We start from the raw sequence: 18,785 nt of genomic DNA, 5'->3' as shown, positions 1-18,785 counted from the left end.
TGGTCTCTTACCTCAGCCTCTGCCTTCCGATCTCGCTGGGATGTGACCCGCCTGTGCCCCGAGCCGGCTCCCTCTGTGTGGCCCGCCTGCCTGGAGCCCGGCTGCCATCCCTCAGGGTGACAGGTCCTATGCTTGTCTGGCTGGTGACTCCGGGCCAGGCTGTGGATCCCCACCCCCTAACCCTGCCTGTTCCTGCTAACTCTCCTCCCCCACCCCCACGCCGAGCCTTAGCTGCCGCCTCCTGGAAGCCCACCGGATTGCCCTGAGCACACAGAATGGATTTCTGAGGGAGAAGCTGGAACAGCAGGTAACAGCTCCACCCCGTCATCGTCTTCCGTGGGGACCTGGCATCTTCTCTGCCCGAGGTGGGAGGTCCTGGAGGGGTTTCACCCTCGTCACAGCCGGGAGAGTGAGACCAGCAGGGTTGGGGCCGGAGTCTTCTGTTGTGGCCCACACAGGAGGACCACAGGGTCTTTCTGTGGGTCTGCAGGGGGCCTGGAGGCAGGGACATGGCTGAGAGGACCCCCTGAGCTGTCTGTGGAAACCAGCCTCCAGAAGGTAGGGGTTGGGGAAGGAACGCCGATCCCGGACATGGTTTTGGGCAGCTGAGGAGGGCAGAGTGGGTACGGGTGAAGCGATGGTGTGGCATGGCACCTCCGGGGGGCCCAGTTTGGGGGCGAGGAGTAGAGATTTTGGACCGGGTTCCATGTTTTAGCTATTTTGTGTCATCGAACCCCTCAAAATGGGTTGGTGTACCCACTTCACAGAGAGAGAACGAGGTCTGGGTCTGAGAGGCAGAGCGATTTTCCCAAGGTGACTCCCCCGTGCGCAGAGGGGTGGGCAGGCAACTCGGAGGCTGGCCCTGTCCTCCATACGGTCTCTTTCTCAGGGAAGCCCGGGGGATGGACCCATGGAGGAGAGGGGGCAGGGGCGGCGTCGCGGGGCGGTGGTGAGGCTGAGCCTGGAGGCCTGTGGGAAGGAGAGCAGCGAGGGAACAGCAGACACTTTCCGGGCAGAGCAGGGCAGAGCAGCTGGGGGAGTGAAGGCTTCTGGTGGGGACGTTGGACCTGCGGAAGGAATGGTCAGGGGCTGCTCCTGGGAAGACATCTGCGTCCCCCTGGGGGAAAGAGAAGCGTGGGGATTTGGGAAGCGCAGGGTGGAGTGGGGGTGGGGAGGTGGAAACCTGGTGGGTTCAAGAGCCAGCGACAAGACTCCCTAGCTGGGTGAGTGCCGGCAAGTCTCTGGGCTTCGTCCAGCCTTGTGGAGTCTCAGTTTTCTCATCTGCAAAATGGGGATGCAACATTTCCATTCTCGTGGGACTAGTTGTGAGGATTGGAGGGCGTAAGAACATGAGAGATGGCGGTCTGCCCAGGAAGGCAGCTTGTAACCACAAGGAACCGGGAGCCCGCGGCAGAGAAGGGCCAGTCTCCGAGAGCGGAGCGGGGTGCAGAGGCACATTCAAGAACTTTCCTCCTGCAGCCTGTGTGGTTCTGGTGTCTCCCCCAACCCCAGCCCCCGCCCTAGGGCTCAGCACGCTGCTGACACCTGAGGCTCTCCGGCCATCCTTACATCAGCGGAGGCCGGGAGCCTCATTCTGCCCGTTTCACAGATGAGAAGATTGAGGATCCCAGGTCACGTGTGGCCACGAGATGCGGAGTTACGTTTGGTCCCCCAGTCGACTTGATGGCAGGGCCACACATTCTGGGCAGGGTCGCCTAGAAGCAAGACTCTCAGCCTGGAGGGCCCTTCTGAGAGGGGGTTGGGCAGGCTTCAGGGGGACAGCCCGGATCACCTGCTCCCCGTGCTGGGCTCAGCAGAGTCCTGCCCACTCCACGCCTGGCACCGTGTCTGGAATCCTCACCATCCCACAGGGGAGGGAAAATCCAGGGCCAGGAGAGGTGGGGGGAACAAGACAAGGGCCGAGCCCTGGGCTCCCACCTGCCCAGTGAGGGGTGGGGGTGGGGGTCGGAGGCCATAATGGGCTTGCGGGGCAGTGGGTGGGGGCAGGGGGAGGAAGTGGAGGAGGCAAAAACACCAGAGGCTTTGGGAGGCACCACGTTTCTCCCTGGTGCCTGAAAAATGACTGAATGAAAGGAAGAAGGCATCCTTGACTCAAGGGAGGAGAGCCAGCGCCTTCGGAAGGCGTGCAGGCAGGAGTGACGGCTGAGAGGTCCCCGTGGCCGGGTCAGGGGCGCGGGACCCGGGGTGCCCGCCACAGCGCTGGTGGGATTTGGGCCTGTGGAGTCAGCCGGGACGAGACAGAGACCCAGCTTCACCCCACGGTTCCTGTGTGACCTTGAGTGAGCCACACCACGTCTCCGAGCCTCCCTTTCCCCATCGGTAACATCCATTTCCCGTTTGTTGGGAGGTTTTATTCTACGTGTGTTTTTTTAAGCATCTGCTCTTGCAGCAGGCACTGTCCCAGGTCCTGGGGAGTCAGTGGCGCCGACGCACAGGGCCAGCGCGGTGAGGAGGGGAGGGGGCTCGGGCCTGGCTCACAAGGGTTAGGAGCAATTATGTTTTACATGAAATGTTGCTGGTAATCGCCGTCTTGTGATTCGCCGGAACACAGGGCATGCTGTCTGGCTCATGCTAAGCCTTTGGGGAGCGGAAGTCCTTATGGTGATCCTACTCTGCCTTTCACAGCTGGGGAAACTGAGGCTCAGAGAGGGGTAGGGGGTTGCAGGGTCACCCAGGGAGTGTTTCACGAGCAGAGGGAAGGCGGCTGTGAAGACAGGAGCAATAAACCCTTCCAGGAGGAGGGTCGTCTGTCCCCACAATCCCTTCCTCCCCTGCTTCTCCCATCTTTGCCAAAATGTGGGGGTGGGGCCCCCCTTGCACACACACCCCCCCCGGGCCCCACCTCCACCCCACCCCCGGCTCACAGGTGCCACCGCCCCCACTCTTTGCTCTGGCGTCTGGCCAAAGGGACTTTTTACGACAGCTCATATGCAAGATCTGAGTAAACCTGGAACTTCTGAAACATCCTGAGAATATTCCCCAGGGTGCAGGCAGGGGCCCCCCTGAGGTCCCCCAGTGGCTGGGGCCTGGCCTGCCGGTCCCCCCAGCCCCCAGGAAGGGTGCAGCCACCCGAATGATCCCCAGCCTGGCTCCCTGCTCAGGCCCTGGTCCTTCCTCACTGAGTGACCATAGGCAAAGGCGCTGGACCTCTCTGGGTATCTCCTTTCCTCATCCGCCAAGAGGGCTGCAGGATGTGGATTGGGACCAGGGACCGCAGAGCTTCTCCAGTAGGAATCCATAACACTCAGCCCACTTGGCCAGCGTGAGGGCAGGCTGGCGGGGTCCTGCTGCGTGGGGGTGGGGGGACTAGAAGGCAAGCTGCCAGCCCTGTCCCAACCCCCCACCTCGCGACCCGCAAGCATCCCTTCTCCCTCTGCCTTCCAGTTAGCCCGTCCTGGTCTGGGGGGTGAGGGGGCTGGAGGGAGGGGTGTCTATAGGAACCGAGAGGGGCTACGCAGGCTGGGAGAAGTCCCCGTAGGAAAGGCTTGTTCAGGCTAGGGAGGGAGAGACATCAGGTGTCACAGGCTGAGGTTCGATAGGACATTCCCCTCGTGTTCAACCTCTACTGACTAAGTTCTGACCCCGCGGTCCTGGCTCACCGGGGCTCAGACACCCACCACCCACCCCTTGGACTGGCAAAAAAAAAAAAAAAAAAAAAAAAAAACTTGTAAGAAGCAAGTAACCTTCCCCACAGTATGCCCGCCTCACACTCCCTCGGACAGGCCAGGGCACTGCCCCATTCTATAGGCAGGGAAAACTGAGCCCCAGACAGAGGGAGAGATACGCCTAAGGGTCCACTATGGGTTAGTGGGAGAGCCTCCTTTCTGATCGAGGGCTACCAGGCTGATTCTTCCCCAGCCTGAGAGCTCATGCTTGGCTAAGAAGTTTCTGTGCGACCCCGGGCAGCCCACTGTCCCTCGCTGAAAGTTCCTGTCACTATTCTGACGACAGCTGTCATGTTTGCTCAGATCCTCAGAGCTGAGGGTGTTGCTTGGGGTGGCGGGAAGTTCCCGAGGACTGTGTGTGATGGAGCTGATGGGGAAACTGAGGTCTCTCGGGGGGAGTGGGGGGCTGCCTGTGGGCCTGCGTCTTGTATGACTGAACACAGCAATTCTTTTTTTTTTTAAATAAGATTTTATTTATTTTTTGAGAGAGAGAGAGAACGAGCAGTGAGCAGGGGCAGAGGGGAAGAGAGAGAGAAAGAGAGAGAAAAACAGACTCTTCTGAGCAAGAAGCCTGATACGGCGGGACTCGCTTCCAGGACCCGAGCCAAAGCCAAACACTTAACCAACTGAAGCACGCGGGCGCCCCAGGACACAGCAATTCTTAGCCTTGTCCGTTCATTCACCGTTCCCCTAGCTACTCACTGAGCACCTGCTCTGCTCCAGGGCCCACTCCGCACAATAGGGATACTTTCTTTTGGGAGGGAAAGAGACACATTTCCCTGCCTCCGGGAGCTCGTGCTCCATGATGGAGACAGATCATAAACACAAACACTCACTAAACTAATTCCAATGTCACGACTGTGAGGAAGGAGGCAACGGGATGTGTGGCCCAGAGAACTGCAGAGGACACGTGGCGATTGCCTCTTTGAGAAGGCGACATAGAAGTCGAAACCAGAGGATGAGAAAGCGAAGAAGCACAAGGAAAAATGTTCTAGACAGAGGGAATGGCATGTGCAAAGGTCCTGTGGTAGAGCAGTGAAGCTTTTATCCTTATCAAGTACATCAAGATCCTCAGTGCACCAAATTTAAGGAAGAGGAGTCAAGGAGAATAACATTGGCTAAAACCCATTGCATGGGTTTTAACATCGAAAGTAGGCTTCAAAATCCATTTTGATAAAAAACGTCTGCTTTCATTAAGTCGGTCATGTAACAGAAGCTTTGTGCATCTACTGGGTGTCAGGAGCTCGTTAACCACTGGCAATTCAGCAGTAACCAAGAGACACATGGTCCCCGCCGGGCTGTTGGTCAGAACGTTGCTGAAAACACCCCGAGCAGTGTGCTCGGGTGGAGGGATCGACCCCAGAGGAAAGAGTGACTCATACTCTTCGGAGCGCTTGAAGACTGACAGAAGAGACGTCATTTGAACTTGATTTTGAAGCCTGAGTGGGAGGCTGGCTGGCCACCACAGACCGTGGAGAGTTCTGGTGGCTGAAAGGACACGTGCTAAGGTGTGGAAGCGAGGTGAACGGGGGACGTTGGGGACACTGTTGGGCATCTGGTGTACCTAGAGTGCAGGATGGGTCCTGGAGGCCAGATCCCGGAATGTCTTGAATGCCAGGCGAAGGGATTTGAGGTCTTCTCTGAAGGGCACTGGGGAGGCACAGAAGGACCCAGCTGTGATGAGGACCGGGTTGGAGATGCCCCGGCTGGACACTGGAGAGATCAAGGAGGAAGATAGGTGGGCAGGAGTCCCTGAAGACCAGGGCTAAACTGGAGCCTTTCTTCTGAGTTCCCTCTCGGGAAGTCCCTCAGTCTTGACACTTCCCCTTCTGGCGACCTACTGGCTCTTGTTTCTGGCATGGCTGGGGAGTCCCTCTTTGCCCACCTCATTTCTTCTTGGTCCCTGTGGGAAACGGGCCATTTTGTTTTTACCGCACTCCTGCCTTACCTTTCACTTTCAAGCCCAATCCCCGCCCAAGTCCCCCTGGAGATGGTGATTGACCGGAGACACTCAGCATTCCTGTTCCTGAATCATCCTTGAGGGAAAGGAGACACAGGGGAACCAACGCTTGGGTTCTTTCCAGTTTGGGGTGGTTGTAAATAAGGCTGCTGTGAACGCCTCGGCGCATGTCGGCCGATGTACAGATGTACGTGTTTCTCTTCGATGCGTGGCCTGGAAGTGGGATTCTGTTCAGCAGAAGTGTTCCAAACAGTTACACACAGAGAGTAAATTTGCATTTTCTTGATGAGTCATGTTTTTAAGCACCTTTTACTATGCTTATCGGCTATTTGGATGTCTTCTTTGGTGAAATGTCGCTTTAAGCTTTTCATCCCTCTTTTCAAAATTGAGTTTTGTGTTGTTTATTGTTGTTTTGTAGGAGCTCTTTATATATGCTGGATACAGATATAGATATAGATATAAATTTTATGTATATTACAGATATATAAAAATATATGTATAACACATTTTATAATTTTATATATATTATGTATATTATAAATAACTACATAAAATATAGGGATTGCTTATAGTTATATAAAAGAAACATACAGACACAGATTTATAGAAACAGATATAATCTCTTCCCACTTCAGTTTCTTTTCTATCCTCTTAATGAAATCTTTCGGTGGACAAAAATTCTTAATTTTAATGAGGTTCAATCTATCAGACTTTTTCTTTACAGCTCAAGCTTTCTATGTGCTGTTTAAAAAGTGTTGTCTGCCCTAAGGTCATGAAAGTATTATCCTCTGCTTACTTCTAGGAGCTTTATTGTTTTACCTCTGACATAAAGTCCACAAACTATCTGGTTGGTTTTTATGTGTGATGTGAAGTGGAGGGTCAAGATTTATTTTTTCCCATATGAAGATCCAATTAATCTTACCATCTTTTTAAAATTTTTTTAAATCATGCTTTCCCCCAGGACTTCGCAGTAGTGCCTTTGTTGAAAATCAAGTGAGGATAAATGAGTCTCTTTCCAACCTCAGTTCTTTTCCATTGCAGCAATGTTTATTTCTCCTGGCAACGGTGCCATATTATTTGTCTGAATTTATCTCAGTCCTTTGCTTTTTACTGTACATTTTCACACTGGCTTGTCAGTTTCCACCAAAGGAAATTTTGCTGGGGATTTTCTTGAAACTTGAGATTTCTTTGAAACTTCAGCTCTATTTGGGGAGAACAGACATCTTTAAAATATGAAATTTTCTAATTCATGAACATGTATGTCCCTCTATTTGCCTGTCTCTAACCCATCTTGTAGGTCTGTGCAGAGGTCCTCTGCATCTCCCACTAGAGCTCATTAGAGCATTTGATTTTTTTATGCTAGTGCAAATTGTATTATTTTTAAGTTTTCTTGTTTGTTCTTGGTATCTGGAAATACAATAGATTTTCTTCACACTTTATTAACTTTGTTAGCTCTTTCTTTCTTTCTTTCTTTCTTTCTTTCTTTCTTTCTTTCTTTCTTTCTTTCTTTCTTTCACAGAGAGATCACAAGTAGGCAGAGAGGCAGGCAGAGAGAGAGGAGGAAGCAGGCTCCGTGCTGAGCAGAGAGCCCGATGCGGGGCTGGATCCCAGGCCCCGGAGATCATGACCTGAGCCGAAGGCAGAGGCTTTAACCCACTGAGCCAGCCAGGCGCCCCTAGCACATTTTTTCAAGCCGGAGTTCCAGATACAGGACGAAAATAGCTGCCAAATCCAGTTCAGTTCAACTGACCACCAGTGGGAGACTTCCTGCCTTTGCTTTGACAATGTTTGTAGACCCCTTCATCCGCTAACCTCATGAGTGCAAGGCAGAGCAACCCAGCTGGGGACTTCATTAGCTAGTAAATATTTTTTTCTCCTCTTAGCAAGTGTTGCAGGGACAATACAGAATCGTACAGTATTATTGCCAAGTGTATGCGCCGTATTGTACAGCCGATCTCTGAAACTTCTTCACAACAGAAATTTCATGCCCATTGAACAACTCCTCATTACCCCCGCCCTCCATCCTCTGAAAACCACCATTCTGCTTTCTGTTTCTGTGAGTGTGGTGACTTCAGATATGTCATGTAAGTGGAATCGTACAATATTTTCTTTTAGTGATTGGCTTATTTCACGTAGCAGAAAGCCCTCAAAGTTCATTCATGCTGTAGCGTTCTTTCTTTTTAAGGCGAAATAATCTTACGGTCGGTGAAATTGGGTTGCTTACGCATCTCGACTGTTGCGACCGACGCTGCAGTGAACATCGAGGGGCAAATACCTTTGAGATCCTGTTTCCAGTTCTTTTGGATATCCACCCAGAAATGTTACCCAGCACCACGGTGTTTCCCTTTTAATTTTTTTTAAGATTTTATTTATTTATTTGACAGACAGAGATCACAAGTAGACAGAGAAGCAGGCAGAGAGAGAGAGGAGGAGGAAGCAGGCTCCCCGCTCAGCAGAGAGCCCGATGCGGGGCTCGATCCCAGGACCCTGGGATCATGATGTGAGCCGAAGGCAGAGGCTTTAACCCACTGAGCCACCCAGGCACCCCTCCCTTTTAATTTTTTGAGGAACCTCCATACTGTCTCCCATCGTGTCTGCACCACTCAATGATTCCACAAACAATGCATAAGGGATCCAGGTTTTCCACACTCTCACCAATACTACATCCATCCTCATACGTGGGAAGTAACAACTCATTGTGGTTTTGATTTACATTTCCCTGATGGTGAGTGATGTCGCGTACCTTCTCATACACCTGTTGGCCATCTTCTCAATCTTCTTTGGAGAACTATCTCTTCAAGACCGTTTTCTATTTTTCTTTTTATTTATTTGTTTTTAATGTAAATTTGAGCCATTAATTAACCTGCCGTGTTACAGGGGCAAAGTTTAGTGATTCATCAGCCGCCTAACACCCACGGCTCATTCCATCGAGGGGCCTCCTGAAGCCCGTCAGCCAGTTCCCCCATCTCCCCCCACCCACTGCCCTCCAGTAACCCGCAGTCTGTTTCCTATAGTTAACAGCCTCTTCTGGTTTGTCTCCCTCTCTGACTTCATCTTGTTTTGTTTTTTCCTCCCTTCTCCTACGTTCATCTGTTTTGTTTCTTAAATTCCACATGTGAGTGAGATCATATGAGAATTGTTTTTCTCTGATTGATTTTTTTTTGCTCAGCATAATACTCTCTAGTTCATCCACGTCTTTGCAAATGGTAAGATCTCCTTCTTTCTGGGGGCGTCTGGGTGGCTCAGTGGGTTAAGCCTCTGCCTTCGGCTCAGGTCATGATCTCAGGGTCTTGGGATCGAGCCCGCATGGGGCTCTCTGCTCAGCCGGCTTCCCCCTGCTTCTCTGCTTACTTGTGATCTCTCTGTCAAAAAAAAAAAATTAATTAAAAAAAAAGATCTCCTTCTTTCTGAAGGCTGAGTAATAGTCCATTGTGTGTGTATATATATACATATATATATATACACACCAGATTTTCTTTTTTTTAAAGATTTTGTTTATTTATTTGACAGACAGAGATCACAAGTAGTCAGAGAGGCAGGCAGAGAGAGAGAGGAGGAAGCAGGCTCCCTAGCAAGCAGAGAGCCCGATGCGGGGCTCGACCCCAGGACCCAGGGATCATGACCCGAGCCGAAGGCAGCGGCTTAACCCACTGAGCCACCCAGGCGCCCCGACCACATTTTCTTTACGCACTCATCCGTCGAGGGACATCTGGGCTCTCCTTTACCCACGTGTCCATCAGGCTATTTGTTTTGTTTGTTACTGGATTGTAGGAGATCTTCATATCATCTGAATATATCCAATATTTCGTTTTCGAAGATTTTTGACCATCCTGTAGGTTGTCTTTTCACCCTATTGACTGCTTCCTGTGCTGCACGGAGGGATTTAATGCAGCCCTGTGTGCCTGTGTTTGCTTTATGGTCTGTGCTTTTGGCGTCATTTCCAAGAAAGAAGTGCCAAGCCCAATGTTCTGAACAGTTCCCTTATGTTTTCTTCTAGAAGTTTCATGGTTTCAAGTCTTACATTGAGATCTTTAATTCATTTTAAGCTAATTTGTGTGTGTGATGTAAGAGTCTGTGCTCATTCTTTTTCATGTGGATTTCCAGGTTTCCCAACACCATCTTACCTTTGGGGGTATCATGGTATTTTAATTTTGCATACAGTTTAAACTTCATAAGACATTGTCATTATTATTATTTTAAGCAATTATTATTCATTTATATTTTTAATATTCTCTACAGCTTTTATTCCTTCTTTTAGTACCTTTGCTTCCCAACTGGTGTTATTTTTCTTTTGCCCCAAAACCTCACTTCAACGTATCTTTTGATGTAGTCTACTAGTGAAAAATTCTCTCTGCTTCTTTTTTTGGTCTGGAACATATCTTTATTTTTCCTTTATTTTAAAAAAGTGTAATTAATTCACCTACCATGCAATCCACTTTCCGAAAGCATACCGTTAACTTGGTTTTTGGCATGTTCACAACGTTGTGCGACCATCACCCTTGTTAACTGCAGAACATTTTCATACTCCAGCTCCTGATAACCACCCATCTACTCTCTGCCTCTATGCATCCGCCTGTTCTAGAAATTTCATATAAATGGAGTCATGCAATATGTAGATTTTGTGTCTAGCTTCTTTTTTTTTTTTTAAGATTATTTATTTGACAGACAGAGATCACAAGTAGGCAGAGAGGCAGGCAGAGAGAGAGGAGGAAGCAGGCTCCCCGCTGAGCAGAGAGCCCGATGCGGGACTCGATCCCAGGACCCTGAGATCATGACCTGAGCCGAAGACAGAGGCTTAACCCACTGAGCCACCCAGGTGCCCCAGGTGTCTAGCTTCTTAACCTTAGCATAAATTTTCAAGATGCACCTGTGTTGAAGCATCAATCAGTATAATCCACTCATCTGTATGACTGGATAATATTCTGTTCTATGGATATTCTATGTTTTGTCCATTCAATTGATGGACACTGGGATTGCTTCCAGTTTGGAGATATTATGAATAATGTCACTATGAATATTCATGGACAGAGGCTTGTTTGTTTTTTTTAATGGACATATATTTTCAGTTATTTTCACTATATACCTAGAAGTCAAATTGCCTGGTCATGGGCTAACACTATATTAACTTTGTGATTAACTACAAAATTGTTTTCCATAGCAAATGTACCATTTTGCATTCCCATCAGCAATGTATAAGGATTCTAGAACCCTATATCTTCACCACTTTTTATTTTTCTATTTTTAAAATAGCCATCTAGTGGGCTAGAAGTGATCTTTATCTGCATTTCCCTAATCACTGATGATCATTAGCACCTTCTCGTGTGTTTATTGGTCACTGGTATATCTTTCTGAAGAAATTTCTGTTCAAATATTTTACACATTTAAAAATCAGCTCCTCTAGGGGCACCTGGGTGGCTCAGTGGGTTAAGCCTCTGCCTTTGGCTCAGGTCATGATCCCTGGGTCCTGGGATTGAGCCCTGCATCGGGCTCTCTGCTCAGCGGGGAGCCTGCTTCCCCCTGCCTCTCTCTATCTCTCTGCCTGCACCTCTGCCTACTTGTGATCTCTGTCTGTCAAATAAATAAATAAAATCTTTAAAAAGGGGGCTCCTGGGTGGCTCAGTGGGTTAAGCCGCTGCCTTCGGCTCAGGTCATGATCTCAGGGTCCTGGGATCGAGTCCCATATCGGGCTCTCTGCTCAGCAGGGAGCCTGCTTCCCTCTCTCTGCCTTTCTGCCTACTTGTGATCTCTCTCTATCAAAAAAAAAAAAAAAATCTTTAAAAAAAATTAGCTTGTCTTTAAATCTCGAGTTATAAGAGTTCCTTATATATTCTGATACGAGACCTCTTACGAATATATAATTAAAAATATTTCTTCTCGGTGTGCCCAGGTGGCTCAGTGGGTTAAAGCTTCTGCTTTTGGCTCAGGTAATGATCCGGGGTCCTGGGATCGAGCCCCGCATCAGGCTCTCTGCTCAGCGGGGAGCCTGCTTCCTCTTCTCTCTCTCTCTGCCTGCCTCTCTGCCTACTTGTGATCTCTATCAAATAAATAAATAAAATCTTTTTAAAAAATTTCTTCTCATTCTGTGTATTGCCTTTTTCCTTTCTTGGTCATGTTGTTTGATGCACAAAAGTTTTAAATTTTGAAATAGTCCCATGTATTTATTTTTTTCCTTTGGTTCTTGTGTTTTTGGTGTCATTTCTAAGAAACGACTATGTGATACAAGGTCACAGAGAGTTAGAGCTGTATTTTATGCTTAAAGTTTAATATTTCTACCTCTTACGGCTAGGTCTTTAATCCATTTTGGGTTAGCTTTTGTATATGGGGCGAGATAGGAGTCCAACTCCATGCTATTGGATGCAGACCAGTCTCCAGACCTTGACTATTTCCCCTCCATCAAATTATCTTGGCATCCTTGTCGAATATCAGCTTAACGTAAACGTGTGAATTTTGACTTTGAATTTGATTCCATCGATCTCTATATAGGGTAGTATCACACTGTGTTGATTACTGTAGCTTTGTAGTAGACTTTGAAATGGAGAAGTCTGAGTCCTTCAATGTTGTTCTTCTTTTTCAAGATGATTTTGTCTATTCTGGCCCTTTGCATTTCCATATGAGCTTTAGGATCAGCTTTTTAACTTCTGCAAAGGAGCCCGCTGGGCTTTTGATAGGGATCACTTTGAATCTGTAGATCATTGGGGAAGACATCTTAACAATACTGTATCTTCCAATCCATGAACATGGGATAGGCTTCCATTTATTTGAGCCCTCTGTCATTCTTTCAAAAATGCTTAGTAGTTTTCAATATACACGTCTTACCCTTTGTTAGATATCTGTTTCATTATTTTGGATATTCTTGTAAATGGAATTCTTTTTTTTTTTTAAAGATTTTTTAAAAAGATTTTATTAAGGAGGGCATGTATTGCATGGAGCTGGTGCGCTGGGTGTGGTGTATAAACAATGAATCTTGGAACACTGAAAGATAAAATTAAATTTAAAAAAGATTTGATTTATGTATTTGTCAGAGAGAGAGAACACAAGCAAGGGAGTGGCCGGCAGAGGGAGAAGCAGGCTCCCCGCTGAGCAGGGAGCCCAATTTGGGACTTGATCTCAATTTGGGACTTGATCCCAGGACTGTGGGATCATGACCTGAGCTGAAGGCAGACACTTAAATGACTGAGCCACCAGGCATCCTGAATTACTTTCTTAGATTGTTCATTCCTGTTGTACAAAGATACAATTGACTTTGCATGTTGATCTCGTGTCCTGCGACCTTGCTAAAATTACTTATTAGGCCTAATAATAGGCCTACTTTTTGTTTGTTTTGTTTCATTTTGGCTTTTTGGTGTGGATTCTTTAGAATGTATATACAAGATCATATCATCTGCAAACAGAAATGCTTTACTTCTTCCTTTCCAATCAGGATGACTTGGATTTCTTTTTCTTGCTGAATTGTCTCGGCTAGAACCTCTAGTACCATGTTTACTAGAAATCATGAGCGTGGACAGCCTTGTCTATGATCTTAGAGGAAAAGATTTCTGTTTTTCACCATTAAATATAATGTTAACTGTGGAAATTTAAGAGATCTGTTTATTTTATATTGAGCTTGTCTTATTTTTTTTGAGGGAATTTTTTTTCTGGATATAAAATTCTAAGTTGGCTTTTTTTTTTTTTTAAGATTTTATTTATTTATTTGACAGAGAGAAATCACTAGTAGTCAGAGAGGCAGGCAGAGAGAGAGAGAGAGAGAGAAGCAGGCTCCCCGCTGAGCAGAGAGCCCGATGCGGGACTCGATCCCAGGACCCTGAGATCATGACCTGAGCCGAAAGCAGCGGCTTAACCCACTGAGCCACCCAGGCGCCCCTCTAAGTTGGCTTTTAAGTATGTATTTTTCTTTAATTTTTAAAATAGTTCTTCTATGATGTGTGTAGGTGTGTCATTGTTTGTTGTTGTTGCTTTTGCTGTAATTGTCCTTCTCGAAGTGTGTAGGATCTCTTGAATCTGTAGATTAATGTCCTTGCCTAGTTTTGAAAAATTCTTAACCAGTATTTCTATTATCGCTTCTGAGTTGTTCTCTCTCCTCTTCTTATGCTCCAAATACAAATATGTTGGACGTCTCCACAATATATATCTCTTTTGCTCTTTTCTGTATTTTTAAATACTTTTTCCTTTTCATGCTTCAAGCTGAGTACTTTCTATTCCAGCTCAACATTCCTGTCTTCTCGTGTTACTCTCTCTTGCTAAATCCATTCATTTCTTATAAATCTCAATTATTGAATTTGTTAGCGCTACGGTTTCTACTTTTAAAAATAAATTCCCTATTTCTGGTGGAATTCTTCACCACATTCATTTGAGTATTTTTAAACCGTGTTAGATACCACCACTTTCTGAATCACCTGTGTGTCTGTTTGCCTCTTGGATGTTGGTCATCCGGTACTGTTTCCAGGTTTGGCTTGTCCATTTGATGGAATGCTGGACGTTGTGCATGAAAAATACAGAGGCTCTGGGTGAAGCTGACTTTTTCCAGATAGGTTCTGATTTTCTTCTGCAGACATATAGCATGTAGACAGATCATCTTGTTATAGTTACAGCTAAACTGGTTCTGAGTTTTCCTTGTTCCAAAGGTATAACCTTTCCTGAATAAGTGACTATTTACCAGGGCCCATCTTCCTTGCCAGGGCTTGAACTCATGAAACTACAAAATCTCTTTCTTAATTTTTAAACTTGTTGCCAGATTCTTTTGGCTGGGTTTCTTCGGATGGGATGCCTTTGCAGTGACTTGGCACATGATTGGAGGGGAAATTGCATGCAGAATTTCACAGCACTTTTTTCTCTCCAGAACCCTGGCCTCCCAAGCCCCATCTAACTTCGTTGCTCTCTTGTGTCCTCTAATTTTTTTTTTTCCTGCTTTGTAGCTGTTCTCAGCTACTAGGTCAGTCTGAATCGGCTACTCCCCCATATCCAGAAATGGAAGTCCCCCTTCAGTTTTAATTTTGGAAACATAAGATGAACTGACATTTAAAATTTCATGAAATGGTTTGGGCATACAAAAAGGTATATCGAGTAATAGAATCAACGCCCAGGGTAACTTCGGTCAGTTCCCCCAAGTGTGGAGACCCCTGCCCGCCCCCCATCCCACTCCCCCTCCTGTTCTACACTATTCAGAATTTTGATTTTTTTTTTCTTATCGTCCACTTCAATTTCTGTATTCTTCCAGGACACACACAGGTTCATCTAAACAATATAGAGAGCTGTTTCACCCAGTGTTCAGGGGGCCACAGATGGTATTACTACACGTGTGTTCTTTGATCTTATTTTCACTATGCATTTTGTCGCGAGAGTCATTTGCTTGGCTGTGTGAAACCGTGATTCGTTCTCACATTGAGTCATGACCCCCCAAGTCGGCCTTTCCATTCTCTTGTGGATGGATACTTAGGTTGTTTCCACTTCTCACTGTAAGAGCAACACGGCTACAAACATTTCTGCGTGTGCTTCTCGCATGAAACCCCACATGCCAGGGTTTCATCAGTGGTTTACACGGGAGTGAAACGGCTGGGTCTCAATGAAGGAACCTGCTCACACTTATCACACCGTGCCACACTATTTCCCAGCCCACTCATTTCATTCCCACCAACGAGAGCGCCCATTACACCATGCCCTCAGCTACACGCGATGTTGTCAGACTTTTAGTTTTTGCCCATCGTGTAGAATTAAAACGGCAAGTCATTGTGGTTTTAATTTGCATTTCTGTGGCGGCTGTGAATTAAGCACTTGGTGTTCTCCTCCAGCTCCTACTTGAATCTGACTTCCTACCCCCCAAGCTCCTTCACTTCCCTGGAATCTCCTGAAATGCGGCTTTTCATCTGAACTACCTCGACCTGTGAAATCGCTCCTCGGCACTGGAGCCTGGCAGAGAAACACCTCTCCCCCAGCTCCGTTCCCATGCACGACCGTGCTGGACTGCTTCGCAAGCAATGATGTATTGGTGCTTCCAGCAAATCCTCAGCAGAGTCATGAGTCCCATGGTATAGATGAGACCACAGAGAACCAGAGGGGTTAGGAACTTGCCCGAGGACACCCAGCTGGGACCCTGCAGATTCTAAGCCGGGAGCTCTTGACTCCTCTGGAGGAGACCACAGAGCTAGGGGCTGCCACAGGGGACCCCGTAGCAGGGGGTCAGATGCAGGGCTGGGAAAGGGAGGGGATGTGATTTCTGGCTCGGTGACTTGACCATTCAGGGCTGCTCTTTCCAGAATCGAGCGGCTTGTTTTAGACAGTGTTCGATATCTCTGCACCCCAAAGAGTCAGACCCTTTTCAATCTTCTTCCAGTCCTCTGATGCCAGTGAGAAGCTCGGTTTGGTGCTAGTTTGCCTTAAACAACCCTTAAATCCCCCTTTTAAATGGACGCAAACTGGATTTTCCAACTTCTCGGTTTTTATCTCACTCAGACTTGAATATGGCCTTTTGTTTGCCTCCTAGTTTTACGGGTTTGTTTTTTTTTTAAAGATTTTATTTATTTATTTGACAGAGAGAGATCACAAGTAGGCAGAGAGGCAGGCAGAGAGAGGAGGAAGCAGGCTCCCCACTGAGCAGAGAGCCCGATGTGGGGCTCGATCCCAGGACCCTGGGATCATGACCTGGGCAAAAGGCAGAGGCTTCACCCACTGAGCCACCCAGGCACCCCCTAGTTTTACGGTTAATCGACCATTTCATTTAAGAAACACAGTATCTATAATCACGTTGGGCATTGTTCCCCATGCTTTAGAAATACTGGCTAATTTACGTCTCCCAAGGCCGCCGCCCCCCACGTGGGCACTGTTACTAGTATGTCCATTTTACAGATGAGGACTCTGAGGCCCAGAAAGGTTAAGTAAACTTCACTGACGTCACACAGCCTGTAAATGGCAGCGCTGGGATTTGAGCTGAAGCAGACTGGCCTGGAGTCTGCCTTTTAACCACTGAAGTATATACAATCTCTCCATTTCATACTAGTTTCCCGTTGATTGTAGGGATATATTTTCTTTTGAGACATGTTTATTGGAGTAAACAGGGAAGGCAAGGTAAAGATAAATAGCACGTAGATGAGAGCATCAGGGAAAACCTTGAAGGCAGTAAGTGGCCAGAGTTCTGGAACATTCCAAAGTGGCTTCATGGATGGAAGGATAGAGCAAAGGGGCCGTGAAGTCTGGGTTTAGAGGGATGGGGAGGGGGAGGTATTCAAGGAGAAGACTCAGCACAGGAATTTGCCTCATGCAAAGGCAGAGATGCATGACAGGGCCTCAGGTGCTCGGGGGAGGCTGAGTAATTCAGAACAGCTGACCAGTAACAACTAGAACCCAGCATCCTTGTATGGCACTTTCCGGTTCACAGAGCACAGTCGCATCTGCTTTCCACTGACTCTTCTCAACTGCCAGGTGCAGTGGGCATGATTGTCCCCGTTTTAGAGATGATAACCAAAGTCTGAGAGAAGAAATTCCAGAAAACAAATTTGCTATTTTTTGCTCCAAGCTACTCTGACTTCCAATTCTGGGCCTCTTGTTGTATTCCACTGTATCTGGTAACTTTGGTGGCAAGCAACAGAAACATAATTCACATGGGTGACCAAAATAGGGTGGGTGGTGTTTTTTGGGGGGAATGCGAGGGCTTAGGTGAACGAAAAGTCCAAGTGTGGACATCAGGTACAGCTGGATCCAGGTCCTCAAATAATGCCATGGGGACTCTGGGTCTGTATTTCTCAGCTTTTGAGAAAAGTTCAGGCAGGCTGTCCCTAAGAAGTGACAAAGATGGCCACCAGCTTCTAGCAGGCAGCCAAAAAAATACCCCTTTACTGGAGTTCTAGGAAAATGCCCAGACTGCTCTCATTCACCTTGCTTGGGTTGGTGTCCATCCCTGATCTATTCAATGTGGCCAGGCAGGTGGGGAGCCGTCTTGGCCAGGTCTGGGTCAGGTGCTCATCTGAAAATCAGGGGTTCCAGTTTTCTCCACGCAGACCACACAGGGACAGCGCCAGTCTGAGAAGCTCTTCCCAAGAGAGGAAGAGATGTCAGGCAGACAGAAGCAGCAGGCGCATCCCCTCTATCCCCAGGCACCTGGGTATCATGTGTGCTGAGCTGAGGAATTTGGACGGATGGAGAGCCTTGAATCTGGGCAAGGGAGTTGGTGCGTTATCTTATGGTCCAGATAGAGCCTCTGGGGAGTGACACAGACAGAGCTATGCCAGGCCTGGTGCTGGGGCAGGGATCAGAGTGTGGACCTGCCCATGGGCAGATATGAACCCCACCTCCCATGATGGGAGATGAATCCTCGAAGGGTGGTAACAGGACTCCTGCAGGGCTTGGCCAGGAAGATCAGTGTTCCTAAGGCAGATTTAAAAAGCTGTTGCTCCAACATTATTGTATTTTAATGGCGATGTTTTTCATTCCAAGGTGTACTGGGGAAAAATATGCAACTACAAATATTATTCCTTAGGATGACGCTGGAGTTGGATTTTTTTTTTTTTAAGATTTTATTTATTTATTTGACAGAGAGAAATCACAAGTAGATGGAGAGGCAGGCAGAGAGAGAGAGAGGGAAGCAGGCTCTCCGCTGAGCAGAGAGCCCGATGCGGGACTCGATCCCAGGACTCTGAGATCATGACCTGAGCCTAAGGCAGCGGCTTAACCCACTGAGCCACCCAGGCGCCCCTAGAGTTGGATTTTTTAAAACGAGCTCATTTATAGAAAATGTTAAACAAATGATTGCACACACACTCTATAAATATGGCCAAAGTTATGAAAGTGAGAAATTTAGGGACCTCTCGGCTAGATCATTCTGGGGCTCCTCTACTTCTGATGCTTTAAATTGTCTGTCAGCCACAGCCTTTTGTTGAGTGTTTAGGTGTCAAGGGCCATGCCCAGGGTTTTCTGCAAAATGCGTTCTCGAATTCTCACAAGAATCTGGGAAGCCGCTTTAGCGTCTCTGCTGGGCTCAGAGAGGGGAAGTGACTGGCCCAGAGCAACACAGCTGATGATCTCTCAGTGTGCTTTGCCACTCTTTGCTGAGTGACTTACTAGGGAGCTCAGAGGGAGGGCTCAGTGGGGCCAGCGTAGGTTCTGGGGAAACCTGGGGTGGGGGTCTTCCCCTTGTGGGCTCAGGGATGATG

General features: G+C 47.7%; 1 protein-coding gene across 2 annotated transcripts in view; it reads left to right on the top strand.

Annotated features, from left to right (window-relative positions):
- The first annotated feature begins 202 nt into the window (after window positions 1-202).
- The window catches only part of IL21R (interleukin 21 receptor), a 33,503-nt gene continuing 14,920 nt past the window's right edge, over window positions 203-18,785 (top strand). For both annotated transcript variants that reach the window (XM_032328076.1, XM_032328075.1), the window contains exon 1: window positions 203-307. The gene's annotated coding sequence lies outside the window, so the exon portion shown is untranslated. The remainder of the gene's footprint in view (window positions 308-18,785) is intronic.

This window comes from Mustela erminea, chromosome 20 (genome assembly GCF_009829155.1).
Source record: "Mustela erminea isolate mMusErm1 chromosome 20, mMusErm1.Pri, whole genome shotgun sequence".
NCBI classification, from domain to species: domain Eukaryota; kingdom Metazoa; phylum Chordata; class Mammalia; order Carnivora; family Mustelidae; genus Mustela; species Mustela erminea.
The sequence above is the reverse complement of the archived record's forward strand: the minus strand, read 5'-3'. Positions and strand labels throughout refer to the sequence as shown.